General features: G+C 37.6%; 1 pseudogene; it reads right to left on the minus strand.

Moving 5' to 3' along the window:
* Positions 1-314: 314 nt before the first annotated feature.
* Positions 315-653, minus strand: LOC114048466 (annotated as a pseudogene).
* Positions 654-10414: the final 9761 nt, after the last annotated feature.

The raw sequence follows: 10414 nt of genomic DNA on the forward strand, positions 1-10414 counted from the left end.
GAGGGGAGAGAATTTGGAACTCAAAGTTTTAGGCTCTTTTTTCATCATGGCTTTCAGATAGTCCAATAGTTTTTAAATTATCTTTCTTGGGTCTATTTTCCACATCAGTTGTTTTTCCAATGAGATATTTCACGTTGTCTTCTATTTTTTTCATTCTTTTGGTTTTGTTTTACAATGTCTTGATTTCTCATAAAGTCACTAGCTTCCATTTGCTTCATTCTATTTTTTTTTAAGAGTTGTAGCAGCTTTACTGGGGACAGACAGAAAGTACCAGGGGATTAGGAATTGGCCCTTCTTCTTACCAAATGTGGGCACTATGTTGACATCTTCCTCTTAGCACGCCTAGTCTTCTTCTTCTTCTTCTCCTGCTTGACTATCTTGGGAGTCTGACCCTTCACTTTTCCAGCTTGGGCCAAACAGCCATGGACTTTACCTCCCAGCATCAGAGCAACCACTTCCAGAGTGGCCAGAGGCTCTACCCCACACTTCCCCAAGATGGCTTCATCCTCCAGCAGGGAGCCACCTAGAAGCAGGACCTGGTCTTCGGGAGCAATGTCCTCCAGGGAAGCCACATGGGCCTTGATCTGGGCAACTGTCTCCTTCTGGGTCACCTTGAGGGTGCACAAAGCCTGTGCGTGGAGAAACAGCTGCATGGTGGTGACTTGGAATGCTAGTCCTGCTTCCGCCACGGTGAAGATGGAGACCAGAAAGCTGCTGCATTCTAATTTTTAAGGAAGTATGGTGTGATCTCTGGAGAGGTGTGGTCACTGTTTTCCTTGTCTGTGCTCTGGTCTTTATCTAGGAAGGGCCCCTATTCCACTTTGATTGCAAGCACTAGCACTCCTCTTGACCCTCAGACTGTGACCAGGATCCTTGCTCTCCTGCATCAACAAGCACTAGTGCTCCTCTCCACCTTGGAACTATGACCAGGCCCTTGCTCTCCTCTCTTCCCTCAAACTGCAACCTAGAAATAACTGCTTGCGGGCAATAGATTTGCCAATCAGCTTCAACTGCTCAATGCCAGCAAAGGGTCATCTGTAATTTATATCTGATCGGTTGTCCAGCCCCCTTACCATCTCTGGGCTGAGAACTTCCAAAGCTTCTGCTGCAGCTGCTATTGCTACCACTTAGTGTGTGGGCTCTGAATGGGCATTCACCCTGTTGTCACAGACTTCTCCTGCTGACCTCCTAAATATTCTTATGCCAGAAAAATATCCCTTGTTTGTGCTGCTGCTCCAAAATTTGTTTTGAGGCATTTTAAAGTTGTTTGGAGGGGAATGTTGGGAGAGTTCAGGTAGGTGGCTACTCCTAATTGGTCATCTTCACTTTCTCTTCCCCACTTCTGTTCATTTGAAATATGTGTTGGTCATTGTTTAGAATAGAGGCAAACATCTTTATGAGATATGTATTTCATCTTTTTCATTTTGCTTGACATTGTTAATCAAAGGATTATCCAGAAATTGATATCAGCTATTGCATCTCTCAATGAATCTTGTATCATTTTAACATAGTGATTGCAGTCATTTTATTGAAGGAAAACATTTAAGATTGCACTCAGATGCACTGAAAATTCTTTTTATGGTCAACAATAAATTAATATGGCAAGATATTGTATCCTCTACATTTTTTCAGTATATTGTGCAACTGTAAAAATATAGTCAGCTATAGGATATAATTTTTAAAAATATACCAAGTTCCTTCTCATATGTTGATGATTCTTGTAAGGATTTTGTAAGGTTTAGTAAAACTTGAGTCAGTAGTTATTGATTTCTTCTCCAATGCCTATAATGCCATCTTTTATTTTTTTTATTCATTCAGCACCTTACCCACTTTAAGATATTTTGAAAAATCAGTCCTTCAACACTCTCAAAACTATATCAACCATCCCCCCCCCGCCACCCGACCACATAGATCTCATCTGTGTAAACTTGATCTGGTCCAATGGCTCATTGAATCTTATTTTCCTTTACAGCCAATTATATTTCCTCAAACCATTCCAAAGAAATTGTGACGTTAGAATCCAAATTTTGTGTCTTTACCACTTTTCATAAACAAAATTATTTCAAAATATTGACATATCAGTACTATTTGTCATCTAGTTTTTGTTATCCTTCTGGTTAGTTTCATCCTTAAATGGTCTTGAAATAGTCTGAGTTAATTGTATCTTACATCAAGCTTTCTGCAAACTCATTTTTTCCTCTACTACTTTTCATTGTTTTGTTACTTTTCCCCCACAAACTTCCACCACCCTCCTAAATAAAATTTTGCAAATAAGTATAAATTCTATTAATGTTGCTATCTTCCAGGTCCTTCTACTTGTTAGTTGGGATAGGCTTTAGGCTCTTTTGACCTCCTCATTATGAAGACTGCTTTATATAAGTTAAATTTCCATAAGAAATGGTGTTAGCCCATGTCAGTATCTGTTCCTTTATCAATTTTCCACTTTTTATAGCATCATTAGCTTATTTTAAAAACCAGGCTGGAACTATTTTAATAATATACCATATCTTTCCATCTTTATCTTGTCTTTGAATTTGGCATCAGTTTTTATCTTTTCTCTAACAAGGCAATAATGTGAATGTAAACATCCATCCATTCAGAAATGATTGCAGCACCAGTAACCAGCCTTTTGATTTATGTTAATATATAGCCAGTTAAATATTTTTGAAATGTTTTTGTTACTATATCCAGCACATCCAGACTGTCTTATTGAACACATCCTTTATGATATATTGACATGAAACTTTTACACACAGTGATGTGTGAATTATTTGGGACAAGCAATAATTTCCATATGTTTTATTTTGGGACAAAAGTATGTATACTTCTATTGACACAAGACTGACTCAGAATATCAGATCTTAAGTAATGAAAATGAATTGAGTTAGTTTCCCTGTGTTTAATTGTTTTTTTTTTATTGAATACTAGATTTTGTTCTATACACATGTACTTTATTGTTCTCTTCTGTATATATTTTAATTCTATGATTTTTAAGAATGTTCAATTATGTTCAAAAGTCATGGTTCCTAAATAATATACTATAATGATAGAGATATTATAGCAGCTGTTAGTGTGGGCAAGCTAAAGATTTCGAAGATCACAAAGCCTGCGATGAAACAAATGGAAAGTGTTATCAAGAATGAAACAACAATTAAAAACAATACCTATAACTGACAAATTCTTCCTGTGGATTAGTTAATCCTCAGAAAACAAGAGAAAACTTTCAGAGGGGCTTGGAAGACGGAGGGATTGTTACTGATTCCTCTACAATGCAATATAATCATCTCATCTTGAAACTGGAAAAACAGTGAGAGGTCTGGGAAAAAAAAATTAAAAAAAAATAGCAATTAAACATTGCTATGAAAAAGAATATATTGTCATGGGCAAGACAACAAAGCTTTGCATCACGCCACATGCTATGGAAGGTTAAGGAATCTATCCAACAGATATAAATTAATATGCTTCAATGGGCAAGAGGCACATGATTTAAACCCCATTGAAAATCTGTGGTCTATAATTAAGATCAAGGTTAGACTTGGAAAAAAAGCATCCAACTTCCCAAAAGAACCTTCCAAAAGTTCACCAAAGTTGTAACTAATACTGAATATGATAAAAAGTAGTTTCATAATGAAGAATTAAAGAATGTGAAAATCTTGTGAACTCAATGACAAACCATATTAGACAAATGACTTCAGCAGAAACAGGATATATCACATATAAAAAGAAGTTTTAAAAATATAGAAGATCTATCAGACAAGCCAATATATTTAATTAATTATTTTACTTTGTCTCAGTTAGTAGTCTCCAAACCTTTGTCCCCTTTTGTTTCTCCATCCTAAGCAACATTTTCCACTCTTGTCTTCCCCTATCCCTACCTTTGCTATGAAGTCATTGAGTACTAAAACATATACTGATTGAATTTGGATAGACTTTACAAGAGAATTTCTCTACCTCCTCACCCTCTGCAACAGATGTTGGTGCCTAAGCTCCAATTATCTTTTGGTGGTCTTTTTGCTTATGCTCATCATGAGTACTGCTTGACTAGATGATCAAGTGTCCTTTGAAATAATGTTTCTTATTGCCCTTGAACATATGATCAAACAATTCTGCCAACTCCTTTATTTGCCTTTCCAAGGAGAAGTTACGAACCATCTTTCCACTTAGCTGATATCTTTTGTATTCTTATTTCATTTATAGTAAGAATGTCAAAAACTATGTGATAGCATAGTTACTGGCACATAGTAATGGCTTAATAAATGCTTATTTGTTGGTTGCAGGAGTGTGCTGGAGTGGTTTCGGGAGACTCAATTATTAAATTTTCAGTTTGAGCAGTTACATCTTGGAAATAGGCAAACTACATATCAGGGCTTGGGTTATTGTTTTGCTGATTGGCTAGAACAAAGATGGCTACCAACTGCTACATTATAGCCTGCAGCACTCTGGGGTGCAGCTGGACTATATTAAAAGGCAATTGGGAAACATTTAACAAAATAAATAAAAATGCAATAGAACAAAGATAATGTTAATGAGTGGTTTTCTAAGCCAATGTGTGGCACATAGGGATTCTTACTCATGGTTTAATTTTCTGTTTCAATTTGAGTTTGATACTACTGCTCTAGAATCAACAAAGTGATGGGAAAAATGCTAATGATGAAGATTAAACTTAAAAATGAGTTGTGTACACTTTTTTTTGAGAACCAAATATTAGACATTTACCAGCATACCCCTTACTTGTTTGGTTGATTGCTTATGTAATCATGGCCTAGAACCTTAACATCTCTGAGTTTTGTTATTTTTATCTGCAAAATGGGGATATTTGAATAGCATAAGAGATACTGAATTAGAAAGCACTTTTTCAGGTGTTATTATTATAACATCAGTTATTATTATGCTTATTCCTAGACTGATCACTTTGACCCTCAGTTACCTCTTTCTCTGAGAGAAGTTTCAAAGGTATAGCATTTATTGTGTAGTTTACCTAATCATATAGTGTTTTGAATCTGTTAAATTTTCATGTGTTTTTTTTTCTTCTCAACTTTATTGAAAGTTAGAGATGTTGTCTTATGTCTACATGGATCTCTCAGAGAACCTAGTAATGGCTGAGTAGACACAGTTTAAATACCCCAACACTCAGATGCTCAGTAAATCTAAGTTTAATTAAACAAGCATTTACTAAACATATGCTCTGTAATGGAATACTACTGTGCTGTAAGAAATAACAAACATGTTGATTTTAGAAAAAAAACATGGAAATACTGGCATGAAATAATATGTAATGAAACAAGTAGAACCAAGGGAACATGGAATACAGCAACAGTAATATTGTATGAAGAGTTAACTGTAAATGACTAAGTTATTATGAGTAATATGAGCATTCAAATTCAGCATGAAGTACTTATAAAGGAAGATGTTATCCATCACAGAGAAAAATGACATATGGAAGTATGTATTGTATGGTTCTATATATACATATATAATATGTATATTATATATATATACATACATACATATATACATATATAATATGTTGGCCTTCTCTAATGAAGGGTTGGGGAGGGAGGGAGGAAGACAACTCAGAGCTCAAAATGTAACAAAAAATACTCTTTTAAAACAAACATATGCTGTATGCAAGGCCTTGTGCTCAGAGTGGGGAATGCAAGGAAAGAGAAAATATTAGCCCTGCTCTCAACAGCTAATGTTCTAACTGGGGAGGTCAACACACAAAGAACTGCTACAAGATAAAAGTACTAAGGAGAAGTCCAGGCAAAGGGCTGAGCTATTTGAGGAAGGAAAGATCACTTTCACCAAAGGGGTTACTGAGAAGTAGAGTAGATCAAGGATGGCTTAATAGAGAAGAGAATACTGGAACAGGATCTTGAAGAAAGGGAACTACATACATAAATCAAAAGAAATGGAGTGAGTTCATTCCAGGCCCAGGAAATAGCATGAGCACAGGCATAAAAGACAGGAAATGGCAGTTTGAGAATAGGAGATAGGCAAGGTCAGTTTGTCTAGAACAAAGAATTTTTAAAGGGAAGTAGCGTGAGATAAGTAGGCTAGAGCTAGATTATGATGGAACTTGAAAGCCATGTCTCCTTTTCTCATTAGCAGATGAGGGGATTGGACTCTATCTCTAAGATATTTTCCACCTCTGAAATTCTTTGATTCTTGATGAATTATATTAGAGACAACTATGAGAATATTTTATCAGGGAGAAATGAAATAGATCTAAAAGAAAAGAAAAAAAAAAAGAACAGAGGGAAATATGACTTCAAATCCTTGTCTAGAAATTTTGTCCATCCCTGATCTAACATCTGCATGCTGTTTTTGCTTCCTCCTATGCTATTTTACAGAATGCTGGATCAGGAGAGGACAGATAGTTCAACTCCTAAACCAGGGCTTCTGAAAACCAAACACAGTTGGCAGATGGACTTGTTCCATGAAATGCCAGGAAAGCTTTGGGAGTCCATAAAATAACAACAAATCAAAGAAATAAACAAGAACAAGTCTGTAATCTTCATGAAATTGGGAGGGAGGAGAGAGGGGGAAGAGGAAGAAAGAGTGCTTCTGATGGACTTGCTCCTACTGTTTTCTTTGTAGCTGATTCCAGAGCTCAGCCCATCTGTTCCTTGTTGTAGGTTGTTAAGTGAAATGTGTTGCCAATACAAATAGCTCCACTTGATGTTTGTTTGCATAAATTGTTTTGAAAGCTTCATGACGAATTTTAAGGATTACTTGCAGTGGTAGGGAACTCAACATAGGAGGAAATATTAATTCGAGGATGCCAGTTGGAATCTATTTATTCGTTTGGATCCAATGGTGAAAGAGAACATCGTTTGCCTAGGTGAGGAAAAGCAATTCCATCTTGGGTCCACAAAGTCTTTGGGTTAGGGTGACAATGTGTTAACGGGAGCGTAGGCACAGGAAAGCCAAGGGGCTGCTAATGGGAGGTCATTCTGGGCCCACCCCATTTCCTGTGAGCAAATTGTATTGGTTAGCAAACTGAACTCTAGCTCACAGACTGGATTTCAAAGGGAAGCCAGATTTCAAGATGGCAACAGTCAGTCTCAGTCCTGGGCTGAGCAAGAAATTTTGAGTCCTCCGCTTTGCAGGGAAACCCTTTCCCCAAAAGGGAAAAAAAAATCTTTGCCCTTACAAAGGAAGATAAGAAGCCCAGAAAAATACAGGAAAGATATGGAGAGAACCTATTACATATAATTACAACCAGTCTTGTGATGCAAGGCTTCAAACTGGACTCTGATTTCCCCAGGATACACGATGGCATTTGTGGGTTGGGTAACTCCCCAGCCCTGGGGATGATCACATGGCTTTGCTCCAACACTGACTGCCCCAGAGAGAGGGAGTCAAGTCTGGCTGAGCCCAGAAAGCCCGATTAAACATGAAATGAAATTCAATTTGTCATCTACATAGACTCTCGATTTCAAGTGACTGAGGGGGTGCAGGGTGTTGCTATCTTCTTGTCTTCCATCATCTGAATCCATACATTAAGGAACCCCTCTCAGTGCTCATCATTGCTTAGCAGCAGGGAGATTCGGGTTTTAAATGAACTGACCTGACTGCTTTCATCTTCAGGTAATACAGCCCCACTTTATAATTCAGACCAGGAGCTTATAGAGATTTAGAGAGAGGTCCAGGGCTCAGCTTCACTGTGCCAGTTAAGGCATTTATACTGATGACAGTTAAATTGTCTGGGCCTCTGCTATTCATTTACATCACAGACATGAAGGTCCTCTGACGACCTACAGCAAATGTAAGCCAGATGGACCTGAGCATAGCTCTTGTGCATTTTACTTCATTTCAAACACGTCTTCTGACTTTCAACTCAAACCTTCTGTCTGTCTTGTCATACTACCCTATATAATGATATTTTATTGCATGATTTCACCAAACCCTTGAGTTTCTCAGTTGTCCTAAGCTAATGGACTGGATCTGTACCCATTTGCTAAAACAAGATCTTTTTTAGTAGGTAGCAAAGCTATTCCACATAAATCAAGGCTTCAGATAAAATATTAGATTTCCATCCATCACTAACCAAAAAAAAAAAAAAAGAGCACCTTCAGTTTTATCTGATTAGTCCATCTTCCAAGGCATATTTAAAACTTGCTTTTGTTATATAGGAAATTGTGCTCTGTCATTTTCTATGTTATGTGTGATCATTATTTCTAAGTCCCTTAAATTTCACTCACCAGAGTATGCTAACCACCAGCTTACTTCATGACCAGACTAGACTGACTCCCTCCATTTACATACTCATCTGGTTTGCAGAACACAACACCTAGGGACTGTATTTCACATTAAAATGCTTACTTCATATTATAGACTTGGATCTAGAAGGGATTTTGAGCCCCAGAGACTATCTAGATCAAACCCCTCATTTTAAATATGTGGAAACTGAGGCCCAAAGAAATTAAGTGATTTGTCCAAGGTCACACAGTAAATGACAAGAATGGAATTTGATTTCAGATCCTTTGACTCCAAACTTAATGCTCCTTCAACTGCCCTAACTTGCTTCTTGAGAGATGATCTTTAGAAGCATGTAACATAAATGTTGTATTTTTAGTATGTACAGAAAGACATAGGGAAAAAAAGTGGGAAAGGAGGCATTCTGGATTTCTTTGAATGAACAATGTTAGGGGTTTTCCCAAATCAAACAAATAAAAATCTATGCTGACAATTTGTAAAGATTAAAACTTGAAGTATTTTTTTTTACGAGTTGTTAGATTCCTTCCACAGCACTCTGAAACTTCACATATATTGTTTTTACTTCTTCATGTTATTTCCTCTCAATAGAATTTAAGGTCCCTGAGGGCAGAGATTGTTTCATTTTTGTCTTTGTGCACCCAGAGCCTAGTACTGGAATAGTCAAAAGATTTGCCCAAAGTGTGTGTGTGTGTGTGAGTCAGGTCTTGAACCCAGGTCTTCCTGACTCCAGGGCAAGCTCTCTGGTACACTGCCTGGTATAAAGTTAAGTGCTTAGCATTACAAAAACCGTTAGAGAGTATCAAGTAGAAGAGAGTGATCAACAACATCAAAGTCTACAGAGAGGCCAAGAAGAATGAGGATTGAGAAAAGGTCATTGGATCTGGCAATAAAGAAATCATTGGTAACTTTGGAACAAGGAATTTTGGTGGAATTATGAGATCAGAAGACAGATTGTAAGGGGTTAAGAACAGAGTGAGAGGAGAGAAAGTGGAGGCACCACTTGAAGATTGCCTTTTTAAAGGAGTTTAGCCATGAAAGGCAAAAGAGATATAGCATGATAATTATCAGGGATGGCAGAATCAAATGAGGGTTTTGTGAATAGAGGAGACATGTACATGTTTGTAGACAGTAGGGCAGGAGCTAGTAGACAGGGAGAGAATGGAGGAGATGAGATAGAATGGAGTTACTTGTACTAGAAGAGGGGGTGTCCTCGGTAAGAAGTAAAGCTTCTTCCTGTGAAATGAGGGTGAAGTGAAAGCATGTGAGTGATAGGATACTTGTTGAGTGAATGAACATAATAGACACTCAACAAATACCTATTGAGTTCAGTGGAATTGTCATTCAACCAGTAGGTAAACATTTATTAAGCACCTACTATGTATGGGGCATTGTAATACTACTCTCCCCTGGTTCTCCTCCTACCTATCACTACTTCTCAGACCATTTCTTAGTCTCTTTTGCTGAATTCTCATCCAGGTCATGCCCTCTAACTATAGGTGTCCCACAACTTGGTGATCTCATCAACTCCTATGGATTTAATTATCACCTCTAGGCTGATGATTTTCAAATCTGTCTATCTTGCCCTAACTTTCCTGCTGATCTGCAGTATCACATATCCAACTACGTGTTAGATATCTCAAATTGGATGTCCAGTAAATATCTTAAATTCAACATGTCCCAAATTGAACTCATTATCCTTCCCATAAATCTCCTCCCCCTGATATAATTTACTTTTACTGCAGAGGACAATACCATTCTCCTAGTCTCCTAAGCTTGCAATCTAGGTATCATCCTTCACTCCTCACACACATAACGTCCCAATAGCCAATGTGTTACCAAGGCCTGCCAATTTCACTCTTGCACCATCTCTTGAATACCTCTCCTTCTCTCCTTTGATACTGCCACCACTTTGGTACCTGTCCTCATTACTTCACACCTGGACAAGTGCAATAGCCTGCTTGTAGGTCTTCCTGCCTCTAGTCCTTCTTACTCTTAAATTATCTTCTATTCAGACACTAAAGTGATTTTCTTAAAGTGCAACTTCTAACTAATGTATGGGAGGTTTGAGGAGGGTTGAAATCGTCTGGAAAAGTTGCTGTGGACAGTGGGATAGTTAGCTGATTGGGCAGCAGATAAGGATTGCCTAGCAGAAGTGAGGGCTCTGTTGTACTGGATCCAATCAGAATGGTTA

Source organism: Vombatus ursinus, unplaced genomic scaffold (assembly GCF_900497805.2).
Source record: "Vombatus ursinus unplaced genomic scaffold, bare-nosed wombat genome assembly UNPS02014793.1, whole genome shotgun sequence".
Classification (NCBI taxonomy): Eukaryota; Metazoa; Chordata; class Mammalia; order Diprotodontia; family Vombatidae; genus Vombatus; species Vombatus ursinus.